Below are 14980 nucleotides of genomic sequence, written 5' to 3' on the forward strand. Positions count from 1 at the left end.
TTTCCCAGGTGGGGGTCTCTAGCCGTCGTCCCCTCGTAGGCTACTGGTATGTCTTTCACACTTGACATCCAGCCTGCGCCTTTCAGGATTCTGCACCAAGCCAGCTCTCCCTCAAAGGCCACTGACATCCACGCACCGGATCCAGGCTCGGCCTTTCAGGCTGCCAGGCTTCACTCTCGGCCTCACTAGGCCTCTCACAAATGGTGTCCCACACACACGGAGCACAGGCCTCACGCCTCACACCGAACACACCTGTCTCAAATTACCAGGGTTTATATATCCTGTGCACACACACACACACATCCTGACAGGACCTTGCTGATGTCACAGTCATGTGATCAGTCAGCTGTGTGTATAGGTCCTGTGTGCTGTCCCAGTCATGTGTACAGACCTTTACTGTGCATACAGGACCTGTGTAATGTCACAGTCATATGACCAGTCACCTGAGGGGGAATGTATATGGTCAGGTAAAACACATCCTAGACCATTACCGTAATGCCAGCAAGTCGCTGCATTACATATCCCCCCCCCCTCTGTTCAAACTTGTGGGGTTGAACACATAATATACACAATCACCTCATATCCCACAGCTCATACCGAGACCATGTACTTGTCAATTGCGCTGTTCAGCCCCTGGAATATTAGTCAATGACATTAGCCCATTCCTTAGGGACCTACCATTTGTCACTGTCACTGACTTCGTCGGGTCACCTTTCCGGGTCGTAACCTTGTCAGAGCTCCCCCGCTCCCAGCGGTCAGTTGTAACCTTGTCAGGTCTCCCCCGCTCCCAGCGGTCAGTCATAATCTTGTCAGACCTCTCCCGCTCCCAGCGGTCAGTCATACAGCGGTGTGACTCACATGCCCTGGTATCTAAGGTCCGGTTCGACTCCCTACTGTCCCGTCCTCTATGGGGTCGTTTGTATGGGCTGCTCAAACATGAGTTACTGGAGGTCTCACTACCTCTAAACCCACGACCACTACTCTCAGGACATCTTGAAAGGTCCCTAACTCCAGCTGTAGCTGTTCTGTTATTTAGGGGGCCCTTTCTCTGTCGGGTCTCACTATTTCTAGACGGCTTCCATCTTCTGCTGCTCAGATGATGCTGTCTATCTACTCGCAGTCTAGCGAGATTCAATTGTTCTACCTCCTGCAGGTAGGTCACTCGGTACTCAATCAGCATGCGTATATATTCTAGGCTTTCTTCTGTTCCTACAGCGGAGAAGGACACCATGCCGTCTTCGTCTGGTATCCAGTCCTGATGATCACGTGGACTGCTTACTTTCACCACACCAGACTTCTTGACCATCATCTGCATGGCTCGACCGCTTCTCCCAATGAGCTTTCTCACCAGAACATGAGGCACCCGGATGACCTCTTCACGCATACTGTGAGCTTTCCTCATCAGCTCCAGTTGTCTAACGGCTTGTTCCGTCTTCAACCGGAGAAACCGCTTCGTGCGAATACATCGCCAATGCATATCACTTAGGATTGCCACCCTCTTCACTGTGACTTCGGACATGGACAGAACCACCAGCTGTTTAGCTTCGGAGGTCAAGTACACCTTACAGGCTCCCACAGCCTTCTTAAACTCTTCATGCACGGACTCACGGGTGCATTCTTCCCTCAAATCCCCGGGTACATCTACGAGGCATTTGTACCAAGACGTTTCGGTCTCACCAGTAGTTTCCAGACGATCAACCAGCTCAGGGATCAGGGACAACTGACTTTCAGCTTCTTCTCCCTGTATGCTTACCCTGAGCTACCTCACAGCTACAAATTCACGAATTTTCGTCTTGACCACTTCCACTTCATATTTGTCTTCTGTTACCATGCTCTTAGCTCTCCTCAGGTCCACCTTCTCATTGTATAAGGGAGTGAGTGCAACGTGTTTGCCCTTTTCCTTCTCCAAGGAGGCCTCGTTCACCGAGTGATACTTTGTCAGGCGACTTTTGAGCCCGGAAACCTCTTCCTCTAGTTCTGTCACTCACCTCTCAGCGGCCCGTCTCTGAAGCTCTTCCTGCTTCAACTGCTTTTTTAACAGTAGAGTTCTCTCAGACCTCTCTTGCTTCAAATGGGCCTGAAGCAATTCCTTGAGCTCCCTGATCTCGGCTCTTACTTCCACCGAATCATCCAAGCTCGCATCACTCGAGGAGGTATCTGCTTCATACCTCCCCTCACCAGCGGCCAACTCCTGGCCCTGGTCTGTAGCTTCTCCGATGGACTCCTCCATCTTTTCCCGCTCAGCTTCCATCTTGCTGACTGTTCCTCATAACCTGGTATATTTTCTGCTGCTCAGACTCCAGGTTCAGCTGGTCTGAGGACACGTTCCCCAGGTTTTCACATAACTGCTGCACGTCAATCTGACACTGCGGCCTGATAGGCTCCAGCTCTTGGTCATGACTGGCCGCCTCCCCTTTCAGGGCTGTCGGATCCTGATCCGTCAGTCTCAGTACCGTACCGGAGGTTGCTACTGGCAACGTCATCTCCTCTTCTACCTCTAAAGGAGGATCCACACTTGAAGCATAGGCACACAGTACTATATTGGCTTTATTTTCATTTTCAGGGAGTAATATCGGAGCAACCTTTTTGTGGCCATTGTGCCGTCGACGACGAGAGGGGGACTCTCTCCCCTCGTCTAGCCCCTCCTGACCGAACTCACTTTTTACTTTCATAGTGTCACAGTCAGCTACGGGGTCTGTGTCACTCCCCATGGTGTTGTGGACTAACAGGTCACCTCCCACTTTGACGTCACCCCCTTCTACTGGAGTTACCCCGTTATCAACGGTCACATTGTCATTTTAAGGAGGTACCAACCCACAACCAGTAACAATTTCCAGTTTTCTGCAGTCCACACTCTTGTGAAAATCCGCCCCTTTTTTAGACTCCGCCCCCTTTTTAACAACCACACCAGCAGGGTAATTTTTACACAAAAAATCAGCAGTAGTCCTAGGACTCAGTTCACAACATCTCTTACCACCTCCCCGGGCACTCTGGGACAACACTGGCGCCCCCGGAGAGTCCATAGAATGGTCCACTGCCGCCATTCCATATGGTGCCCACAGCTCCTGCGGTTCCTGCACCATGTCCAGTAAAAGTTTCCCAAATATCTGCTCCGGTCCCAACCGGCCCTTCAACCGCTCAATAGCTCCAGACAGATCTGCTGCTTTGCTCACAGCCATCGCGGTACGCTGTTCACACTAGAACTTCACCGCTCTCCCGGAAAAAATATTCGTGGCCCCGCCGAGCCACCGCAAACCAGGTTTGAGTGCGACGATAATCTTCGCAACCCCGCCGAGTTGCAGCCAGATGCTTTTAATTTTGTGAGCCCCGTCGAGCCACAGCAAACCAGGTTTGAGTGCGACGCCAATCTTCGCAACCCCGCCGAGTTGCAGCAAACAACCGGATTTGAGTGCGACGCCAATCTTCGCAACCCCGCCGAGTTGCAGCAAACAACCGGATTTGAGTGCGAAGACAATCTTCGCAACCCCGCCGAGTTGCAGCAAGATGCTTTATCTACACTCGTCGTCCTGTGTCGTTGCCCCTAGCAACCGGGTTGTCGTTGCCGCTAGCAACCGGGCTGCCGTTGCCCGCATTCTCCACCATATGTAAGGCAGCGCTAGTCATCATAATGGGGGATACTCGCTGCACCGGGTCAATTAAGGCACATAAGCAATGTCCTTCCGATAATTCACAATGCAGTTTATTATTTCGTCATAAACCGCTAATCACACAGTCCATCTTAGTATACGCCCGGCATGTTTACACCTATCACCTCCGGGAGCTTCTCAAGTGGCAGACCGGCATATTACACACATCACAATTCGGGAGCCTTTCCAGCGACAGATACGTCCACTTGGCTCCCGTTATAGCCCTCGGCTAGGCAACAACATAAATGTCCATATAACACAACGTTTTTACCTTTAGCGGGTTTTGGCTGCTACAGTCCGTTTATTCCGCCACCACTGTGGCTTTTCGGCTTTCCCAGGTGGGGGTCTCTAGCCGTCGTCCCCTCGTAGGCTACTGGTATGTCTTCCACACTTGACATCCAGCCTGCGCCTTTCAGGATTCTGCACCAAGCCGGCTCTCCCTCAAAGGCCACTGACATCCACGCACCGGATCCAGGCTCGGCCTTTCAGGCTGCCAGGCTTCACTCTCGGCCTCACTAGGCCTCTCACAAACGGTGTCCCACACACACGGAGCACAGGCCTCACACCTCACACCGAACAGACCTGTCTCAAATTACCAGGGTTTATATATCCTGTGCACACACACACACATACTGACAGGACCTTGCTGATGTCACAGTCATGTGATCAGTCAGCTGTGTGTATAGGTCCTGTGTGCTGTCCCAGTCATGTGTACAGACCTTTACTGTGCATACAGGACCTGTGTGATGTCACAGTCATGTGACCAGTCACCTGAGGGGGAAGGTATATGGTCAGGTAAAACACATCCTAGACCATTACCGTAATGCCAGCAAGTCGCTGCATTACACTTCCACACTACACATGGAGGCCAGGTAGAGAGTGACAGACCCCGCACTACACATGGAGGACAGGTAGAGAGTGACAGACCCCACACTACACATGGAGGACAGGTAGAGAGTGACAGACCACACACTACACATGGAGGACATGTAGAGAGTGACAGACCACACACTACACATGGAGGACAGGTAGAGAGTAACAGACCACACACTACACATGGAGGACAGGTAGAGAGTGACAGACCCCACACTACACATGGAGGACACGTAGAGAGTGACAGACTCCACACTACACATGGAGGACAGGTAGAGAGTGACAGACCCCACACTACACATGGAGGACAGGTAGAGAGTGACAGACCCCACACTACACATGGAGGACAGATAGAGAGTGACAGACCCCACACTACACATGGAGGACAGGTATAGAGTGACAGACTCCACACTACACATGGATGACAGGTAGAGAGTGACAGACCCCGCACTACACATGGAGGACAGATAGAGAGTGACAGACCCCGCACTACACTTGGAGGACAGGTAGAGAGTAACAGACTCCACACTACACATGGAGGACAGGTAGAGAGTGACAGACCCCACACTACACATGGAGGACAGGTTGAGAGTGACAGACCCCACACTACACATGGAGGACAGGTAGAGAGTAACAGACCCCACACTACACATGGAGGACAGGTATAGAGTGACAGACTCCACACTACACATGGAGGACAGGTAGAGAGTGACAGACTCCACACTACACATGGAGGACAGGTAGGGAGTGACAGACCCCGCACTACACATGGAGGACAGGTAGAGAGTGACAGACCCCACACTAGACATGGAGGACAGGTAGGGAGTGACAGACCCCGTGTAATGGGTCTGGGAGGCGGAACCTCTGAGCTACTATACAAGGGGGCGGTCCTTGTAAGGGAGCGGGTGGCGACCAGGCAGGCAGTCACAGCAGATGACCGGGACAGTCTCTGGAAGAACGGGCAGGAGGTCACGGCAAGTGACCGGGGCAGTCTCTGGATGAACGGGCAGATGGTCACAGCAAGTGACCGGGGCAGTCTCTGGATGAACGGGCAGATGGTCACGGCAAGTGACCGGGGCAGTCTCTGGATGAACGGGCAGATGGTCACGGCAAGTGACCGGGGCAGTCTCTGGGTAAAGGGTTGGTACGACCTGTGGCGGCTGATGGTAGACGTGAGCTCCCAGGTGAGCAGGCGAGAGTCTCTGGATAAACGGGTGGTCACGGCATGTGACGGCGGAGCCTCCAGGAAGACCAACAGACAGGCGGCAGATGAGCGCTCCCAGGTGAGCGGGCAGAAGTCTCTGGACAGGCGGGTGGTCACAGCACGTGACGGCAGAGCCTCCAGGTAGGCTAGGAGACAGGCAGCAGATGAGCGCTCCCAGGTGAGCGGGCAGGAGTCACTGGACAGGCAGGTGGTCACAGCACGTGACGGCGGAGCCTCCAGGTAGGCTAGCAGGCAGGTAGCAGATGTGCGCTCCCAGGTGAGCGGGCAAGCTGGTCCATAGACAGACTGACAGGAGTTGGAAGGCAGACCGTCGGACCTCAGGCAATCAGGCAGGTAGCAGAATATCAGGCAGGAATAAGACAGCAAGCTGACAGGAATCTGGCAGGTAACTGGCAACGGGACCTGAGGGCTGAAGCAGAGTAGTGAACAGTGCAACAACATTGCTCGGGCACCTCCATTTTGGAGGAGGTGCCTTATATATGGTGAAGTCCTCCGGCCATTGGCCGGGGACTCCTTAGGACGGCGCGCGCGGCCCCTTTAAGAGGGAGGGAGAGCGCGCGCGCGCGCCCTCAGCACAGTGGCCGGGAAGGAGCGCGCGCTGCCAGCAGAGCGGGAGGAGGACGCCGGGCACGGAGCAGAGAGGTGAGGGGAACAGCGTCCCTGCCTAGCAGAGGGCAGGGACACCGGCGCTACAGTACCCCCCCCTTTAGGCCCCCCCTTTTTTAGGCCAGACAGAAATTTAGCAAGGATAAGAGGGGCATGGATGTTCTCCCGGGGCTCCCACGTTCTCTCCTCAGGACCAAACCCCTTCCAATCCACTAGAAAAAAGGTCTTTCCTCTTACCCTTTTGGTGGCAAGAATGTTCTCTACCTCAAACTCGTCCTCAGCAGAAACCGGAGCAGGAGGCGTACCTGTAGACTTGGAAAAAGAGTTAAGAACCACAGGTTTGAGGAGAGATACATGGAAGGAGTTAGGGATCCGTAAGTTGGCCGGGAGTTTCAATTTATAGGCCACCGGGTTGATCTGACTGATGACCTCCAGAGGACCGATGAACCGAGGCCCTAACTTGTAAGAAGGTATCTTGAGTCGGACATATTTAGATGAGAGCCAGACTTTATCTCCAGGACGAAATTGTGGAGGATCCAGGCGTTTTTTGTCAGCGTGTCTTTTCATCCGTTCGGACGACTGAAGGAGTGCGGATCGGGTACTCTCCCAAATGGAGGAAAATTTGCTAACGAGAGATTCCGCAGCCGGGTTGTCCACAGAGGTGGAGACAGGAAAAGGAATCCGAGGATGCTGACCGAAGACTACAAAAAACGGTGATTTGGAGGAGGATTCGCTCTCCTGATTGTTATAAGAGAACTCGGCCCATGGTAGGAGATACACCCAGTCTGAATGATGGGCATTAACGAAGTGCCGGAGGTAACTGGTCAGGTTCTGATTGATCCGCTCCACTTGACCATTGGACTGTGGGTGGTAAGCGGAAGAGAAGTCCAGGGTGACGTCTAGCAGTTTACAAGTGGCTCTCCAGAAGCGTGAGGTGAACTGTACCCCGCGATCCGACACGATGTGGAGGGGCAGGCCATGAAGACGAAAGATGTGACGAATAAAGTCTTTAGCTAGCTCGGGTGCAGACGGGAGGCCTGGCAGGGGAACGAAATGAGCCATCTTGGAGAAGCGGTCAGCGACCACCCAAATGACCGTACAACCGGCAGAGACTGGGAGGTCAGTTATAAAGTCCATTGCTATATGCTGCCAGGGGGCAGCAGGTACAGAAAGCGGAAGGAGGCGACCGGCTGGCAGATGTCTCGGAACCTTGTTGCGGGCGCAGGACACACAGGCAGAAACAAAGTCTATTACGTCCTTGTGCAGGGTAGGCCACCAGTAGTGCCGGGTAATAAGCTGGAGGGTCTTTTTCTGACCGGCGTGGCCAGCCAGTTTAGACGAGTGACCCCAGTGAAGGATCTTCTCCCGATCAGGTACTGATACGAACGTCTTTCCGGGAGGGAGACGATTTAGACTCACGGGAGCCACCTGCATTACTCTGGCGGGATCGATGATGTGTTTCGGATCTTCCTCGAGATCAGACACCAGAAAGGATCGAGACAAGGCGTCCGCCTTGACGTTTTTGTCAGCCGGGCGAAAATGAAGAACAAAATCAAAGCGAGCAAAAAACAAGGACCACCGGGCTTGGCGCGGGTTAAGTCTCTGGGCATGCAGGAGGTAAGCCAAGTTCTTGTGGTCAGTGTAAATTATTACCGGGTGAAGAGCCCCCTCGAGCAGGTAACGCCACTCCTCCAATGCCAGTTTGATGGCCAATAACTCTCGGTCTCCTATGGAATAATTGCGCTCTGAGGAGGAGAAGAGTTTAGAGAAGAAGCCGCAAGTTACTATCCTCCCGGAAGATGATTTTTGAGTAAGTACCGCTCCGGCTCCAGAGGAGGAGGCGTCAACTTCCAGGAAGAACTGCTTGTTGCCGTCCGGGCGATGCAGCACCGGGGCGGAAGAGAAGGCCTGTTTTAAGGAAAGAAAGGCCTCCTCTGCTTCGGGCGGCCACTCTTTGGGATTAGTACCCTTACGGGTGAGCGCGGAAATTGGGGCAGTCCGGGAAGAGAAGTGTGGTATGAAGAGGCGGTAGTAGTTGGCGAAGCCCAGGAACCGCTGAATGGCCTTCAACCCCTCCGGTCGAGGCCATTTCTCGATGGCAGACAGTTTCTCTGGATCCATTCGTAGGCCGGTCTGAGAAATAATGTAGCCCAAAAACGGAAGCGAGGTCTGCTCAAAGAGGCACTTCTCGTATGTAGCGAAGAGGTGATTCTGCCTGAGCCTGAGCAGGACCTGACGAACGTCCCTCCGGTGAGTCTGGAGATCCGGAGAGAAGACCAAGATGTCGTCCAGGTACACCACTACGCAGGAGTAGAGAAGGTCCCGGAAGATGTCATTGACCAACTCTTGAAAGACGGCAGGAGCGTTACAGAGACCAAAGGGCATTACCAGATATTCATAGTGGCCGTCCCGGGTGTTGAATGCCGTCTTCCATTCATCCCCCTGACGGATACGAACCAGGTTGTACGCCCCACGGAGGTCCAGTTTGGTGAAGATTCTAGCCCCCCTCAGACGATCAAATAACTCCGGAATGAGCGGAAGGGGGTACTTATTCTTCACCGTGATCTGGTTAAGGCCTCTATAGTCTATACAGGGACGGAGAGAGCCGTCCTTCTTTTTGACGAAAAAGAAGCCTGCTTCCGCCGGGGAGGTAGATTTCCGGATGAATCCCCTGGCCAGATTCTCCTCAATATATTCGGACATCGACCGGGTCTCAGCAGCGGATAATGGATAAATACGCCCACGGGGAGGAGTAGTACCGGGTAACAGGTCGATAGGGCAGTCGTATGGTCTATGAGGGGGTAGTGTCTCTGCCTCCTTTTTATTAAAGACATCAGCATAAGACCAATAAGGAATCGGAAGTCCAGGTAGATTAGCTGGGGTAGGAGAAGGACGGACGGGATGGACGGGAACCAGACAGGTCTTATGGCAGTCCTGTCCCCAGCGAAGGACTTCTCCGGTCTGCCAGTCAAGCACGGGTGCATGTCTCTGGAGCCAAGGTAAACCTAGCAAGAGGTTGTGAGAGAGTCCAGGCAGAACATGAAAGGAGATACTCTCAGAATGCAGCATTCCCACCTGCAGAGTAATGGATTCGGTGATGAGTTGGATGGGGCGTGGTAAGAGACCCCCATCCACGGCAGCAACAGACAAGGGTACAGCCAGAGGTTTGGTGGGGATGCGGTATTTCTCTACCAGGGACTGTGAAATAAGATTCCCGGCTGCTCCAGAGTCAAGTTGGGCTAGTTCGAAATAACGGTTCTCCCCGCAGACAATTGTGACTGACAGCAGCAGAGATGGAGAGGATTTATTCTTGTCTAGGTCGACCTCTCTGAGCGAACCTAGACACAGGCGTTTCCCGACCTCTCTGGGCAGGCACGGATCCGGTGCTCCTTACTGCCACAGTAGAAGCAGCTCCCCTCGGCACGGCGTAAGTCCTGACGGGTTTTGACCATCTTGGTCTGGTCGACCTGCATAGGCTCAGGAGAGTGTACCTGGGGAGAGACGGAGGGAGTGACGGGTTTCTGAAAAGTAGGAGCTAGACGTGGAAACCTCCTCTCACGGATGACCTCTTTGGCACGCTCCTGGAACCGTAGGTCAATCCGGGTGGCAAGAGTTATTAGGTCATCGAGGGTGGTAGGAATGTCCCGACCGGCAAGTTCATCTTTAATACGGCCGGACAGACCCTCCCAGAAGACGGATACCAGAGCGTCGTTATCCCAGGCCAGCTCCAAGGCAAGGGTACGGAACCATATGGCATATTGGCCCACGGTGAGACTTCCCTGATGGAGGCGTAGCAGTGATGATGCGGATGAGGTCCTCCGTCCGGGTTCGTCGAAGACTTTCCGGAAAGCCGTGAGAAAGGCAGGCAAGTCGGACACCAGGGGGTCTCCTCTCTCCCATAGAGGATTTAGCCAGGCCAGGGCCTCCCCGGTGAGATGGGACATGATGAAGGCAATTTTGGCCCGGTCGGAGTTAAACTGGTGGGACAGGAGTTCAAAGTGCAGGGTGCACTGATTTATGAAGCCCCGAGCCTGGGCGGAGTCGCCTCCGAAGCGAGGAGGTGCAGAAAGCCGGGGTCCGGGGTAGGATACCATGGTATTAGTGGACAGCGGAGTTGCCGGATTGCGAGTCCTGGCACTGGCGGAGGTTGCTGGCGGAGCAGTCAGAGTGTCCAGGCGAGAATTGACATTCCGCAGGTGACCCAGGATGGACTCCTGTTGGGACCTCTGACGGGACAGTTCATGACACAGGTCCGAGAGCGAGGGAGCTTGGGTGCCACCGGGTTCCATGGCCCGAGCAAACTGTAACGGGTCTGGGAGGCGGAACCTCTGAGCTACTATACAAGGGGGCGGTCCTTGTAAGGTAGCGGGTGGCGACCAGGCAGGCAGTCACAGCAGATGACCGGGACAGTCTCTGGAAGAATGGGCAGGAGGTCACGGCAAGTGACCGGGGCAGTCTCTGGATGAACGGGCAGATGGTCACGGCAAGTGACCGGGGCAGTCTCTGGATGAATGGGCAGATGGTCACGGCAAGTGACCGGGGCAGTCTCTGGATGAACGGGCAGATGGTCACGGCAAGTGACCGGGGCAGTCTCTGGGTAAAGGGTTGGTAAGACCTGTGGCGGCTGATGGTAGACGTGAGCTCCCAGGTGAGCAGGCGAGAGTCTCTGGATAAACGGGTGGTCACGGCATGTGACGGCGGAGCCTCCAGGAAGACCAACAGACAGGCGGCAGATGAGCGCTCCCAGGTGAGCGGGCAGAAGTCTCTGGACAGGCGGGTGGTCACAGCACGTGACGGCAGAGCCTCCAGGTAGGCTAGGAGACAGGCAGCAGATGAGCGCTCCCAGGTGAGCGGGCAGGAGTCACTGGACAGGCAGGTGGTCACAGCACGTGACGGCGGAGCCTCCAGGTAGGCTAGCAGGCAGGTAGCAGATGTGCGCTCCCAGGTGAGCGGGCAAGCTGGTCCATAGACAGACTGACAGGAGTTGGAAGGCAGACCGTCGGACCTCAGGCAAGCAGGCAGGTAGCTGATGTGCGCTCCCAGGTGAGCGGGCAAGCTGGTCCTTAGACAGACTGACAGGAGTTGTAAGGCAGACCGTCGGACCTCAGGCAAGCAGGCAGGTAGCTGATGTGCGCTCCCAGGTGAGCGGGCAAGCTGGTCCTTAGACAGACTGACAGGAGTAGTAAGGCAGACCGTCGGACCTCAGGCTAGCAGGCAGGTAGCAGAATATCAGGCAGGAATAAGACAGCAAGCTGACAGGAATCTGGCAGGTATCTGGCAGGTAACTGGCAACGGGACCTGAGGGCTGAAGCAGAGTAGTGAACAGTGCAACAACATTGCTCGGGCACCTCCATTTTGGAGGAGGTGCCTTATATATGGTGAAGTCCTCCGGCCATTGGCCGGGGACTCCTTAGGACGGCGCGCGTGGCCCCTTTAAGAGGGAGGGAGAGCGCGCGCGCGCCCTAAGCACAGTGGCCGGGAAGGAGCGCGCGCTGCCAGCAGAGCGGGAGGAGGACGCCGGGCACGGAGCAGAGAGGTGAGGGGAACAGCATCCCTGCCTAGCAGAGGGCAGGGACGCCGGCGCTACACCCCGCACTACACATGGAGGACAGGTAGAGAGTGACAGACTCCACACTACACATGGAGGACAGGTAGAGAGTATTGATGAGCGAGCATGCTCACAGCTGTTCGGTGCTCATCCGAGCATCTCACTGCTCGAGATGCTCGGCGCTTGCCGAGTATTTCCGTGGTTGCTCGGCGGGAGCTCGGGTCTCCTCCCTGCATGTTTGGCGCTCTTTAGAGAGCCAATGAACATGCAGGGATTGTCTGCCACTCACTGTAATGCCGTAGCCATGTTGGTTGTGTCATCAGGTCTATATCAGACCTGACGCCGCCATGCTCGTCACAGTCACTCCGAATCAGACAGTGTAGGGAGAGATGCTGAGCTAGGGAGAGATTCGCTTGTTTCTAGTTAGTGTAGGTATACCAAGCTATATTAGAGACACATATCCATCTCAACGAACAGTCCTTCTGAAGACTAATCCATCTGCACAGATATCAGAGCTAGGCAGTGTACTGTATATAGGCAGGCAGTGTATGTGGCAGATTTCAGTGCACATAGCAAGAGGGTCCATTCCAGTTCTGTCTGCTGCTGGTGCTTTTACAGATATTTCTAGAAGTAGCCCCAGGTCTCAGGGGCCAGGAATAATTTTTTTTTGGATCTAAATCCTGATTATTTGCTTAAAAACCAATCCAAAGAACACAGTTTTTCTGCGCCATTTGCTTGCTGGCACTGCAGAATACAGCCAGATCCTTTCCATATTACAGCGCTAGAAATCCATCTATTTAAAACTGTGGTTTGTCCGTCACACGGATCACATATAAGTGCGCTGAAAATTCTGCCATTTCTGGACTCCACTGCCATTTTGTTGCAGTGTGATAGCGAAGTTCTTGACACCAGTTTGCTGTTAAAAATAGTTACCTACAGGCCAGCTATTTAAAACTGTGGTTTTCCATCACACGTATCACATATCACTGCTGTTCAAATCCAGCCATTTGTAGTGAACGTAGAAAATATTGTTTTCCATTTAAAATGAGCAAGGCGCATAGCAAGGGACAGGGAAGTGGACATGATGGTGATGATGGTGCATGCAGAGGACGAGGGCTAGCTGAAATTGCGCCACAACACCCACATCTTCTCGCTCGACCTTCCTGTCCCAATTAATAGAGGACCGCAGAACACCACTATTGAACCCAGAGCAGTGTGAAAAGGTTATTGGTTGGATAGCAGATAATGCTTCCAGTCACTTAGCCACCACCCTGTCTTCCACATGGTCAAGTCTCAGTAGTCGTGAATCTGGACTGCGTATTCCTCACCCTGATCCTCCTTCCTCCCACCATGCCGAGTGCCCGGAGACAACTGATCCCACACTTGGACACTCTGAAGAGTTGTTCACTTTTGCATTTATAGATTCGGGCCTCTCGCCCGGTCCACTTGAAGCGGGGCAAGAGGAGATCGCATGTAGCGATGCCCAAATATTTGAGCAGCCATGGTTACATGAAGGCGATGGTGGGAAACTGTCACAAGAGGTGGACGATCATGAGACACAATTGCCAGAAAGTCAGGAGGAGGACCAGGGTGCAGAAGTGGAAGACGAGGTGGTGGATGATATAGTAACTGACCCAACCTGGCAGGAGGACATGCAGAGCGAGGACAGCAGCACACAGAGGGAAGTAGGCAGAGCACCCCAACAGGCAGGAAGAAGCAGTGTGGTGGCTTCAGACAGAAGGCGGGCAACCGTTCCCCGTAACATCAACACGACGGAAGTTGCCAGTACAACTGTTAGGTCATTCCGAGTATGGTTATTTTTTAAAGACTCTGCCGATAACCCAAAAAAGGCCGTTTGCACCATCTGCCAGGCCAGCATCAGCAGGGGTAGCAACACTACCAGCCTGACCACCACCAGCATGATCAGGCACATGGCAGCAAAGCACCAGACTAAGTGGGCCAGACCCCAGGGTCCAGGAACAGTGTCTGCGGGTGGCACCACTGCTTCTTCCACTGTTGTGCGTGCAAGTCAATCCTCTGTCCATGGCGCATGCGAAGATGCCTCCTGCCCTGCATCTGTCGTTGCACACTCTCAACTAGCATCATCAGCAAGCACGTCCACGTCCCAGCACTGCGTTCAGTTGTCCATACCCCAGTCCTTGGAACACAAGCGCAAATATGCAGCCAACACCCCGCAGGCCACACTCCTAAATTCACACATTTCGCTAACTTGCGCTCGAAATGTTGCCTTTTAGGCTCATGGAGACGGAAGCTTTCCGCAACCTAATGGTGGCGGCCGTCCCTTGGTACTCAGTCCCCAGCCGCCACTATTTCCCCCGGTGTGCCGTCCCCACATTACATGAGCACGTGTCCCACAACATTAGCCGTGCCCTCAACAACACAGTTACTGGAAAAGTCCACCTAACTACGGACACATGGACAAGTGCTTGTGGGCAGGGACGGTACATCTCGCTGATGGCACACTGGGTTAACATAGTGGAAGCTGGGACCCAGTCGGACCTTGGGACGGAACAGGGAGGAGGAGGAGTAGGAGAGCATGGTCAGTCATCCTCTTGGTGAGGACACGGAAGTCTTGCCAGTTAGCACTCTGGCACGCATGGCTGAGTTTATGTTACACTGCCTTTCCTGTGACCCTCGCGTTCTCCAAATTTTGGGTGACAGTCATTACTGGTTGGTGACACTTCTAGACCCACAGTACAAGGAGGACATTCTATCTCTTATTCCCAAGGCGGACAGGTCTACTAAAATAGGGCAGTACGAGAAGGCCCTTGTTGCGGAATTATTAAAAAAAATTGACGCGCCCAGGGGATGGGGATGACTCGGCGCCCGGGCCTTGCTGTTAGTTTTGGGGGGATGTCGCAGTGGCCGGCTCCCGGGCCCGTACCTTGGGGTCACTCTTGAAAAGAAAGGAATGGGGGGGAAAGGTGTATGGGAAAGGGGAAATTGTTTGTGACGCCACCCGTGGTGTCTGGTGAGGATCACCAGCACTGCCACAGTCCTCTGAGGCTGGTGTTCAGGCAGCTTAGTTGGTGCGGCTCCCACAGGTGGAGCGGGGCCTCA

This window comes from Phyllobates terribilis, unplaced genomic scaffold (assembly GCF_046119375.1).
Source record: "Phyllobates terribilis strain yellow unplaced genomic scaffold, ASM4611937v1 Scaffold_4__5_contigs__length_816908805, whole genome shotgun sequence".
Classification (NCBI taxonomy): domain Eukaryota; kingdom Metazoa; phylum Chordata; class Amphibia; order Anura; family Dendrobatidae; genus Phyllobates; species Phyllobates terribilis.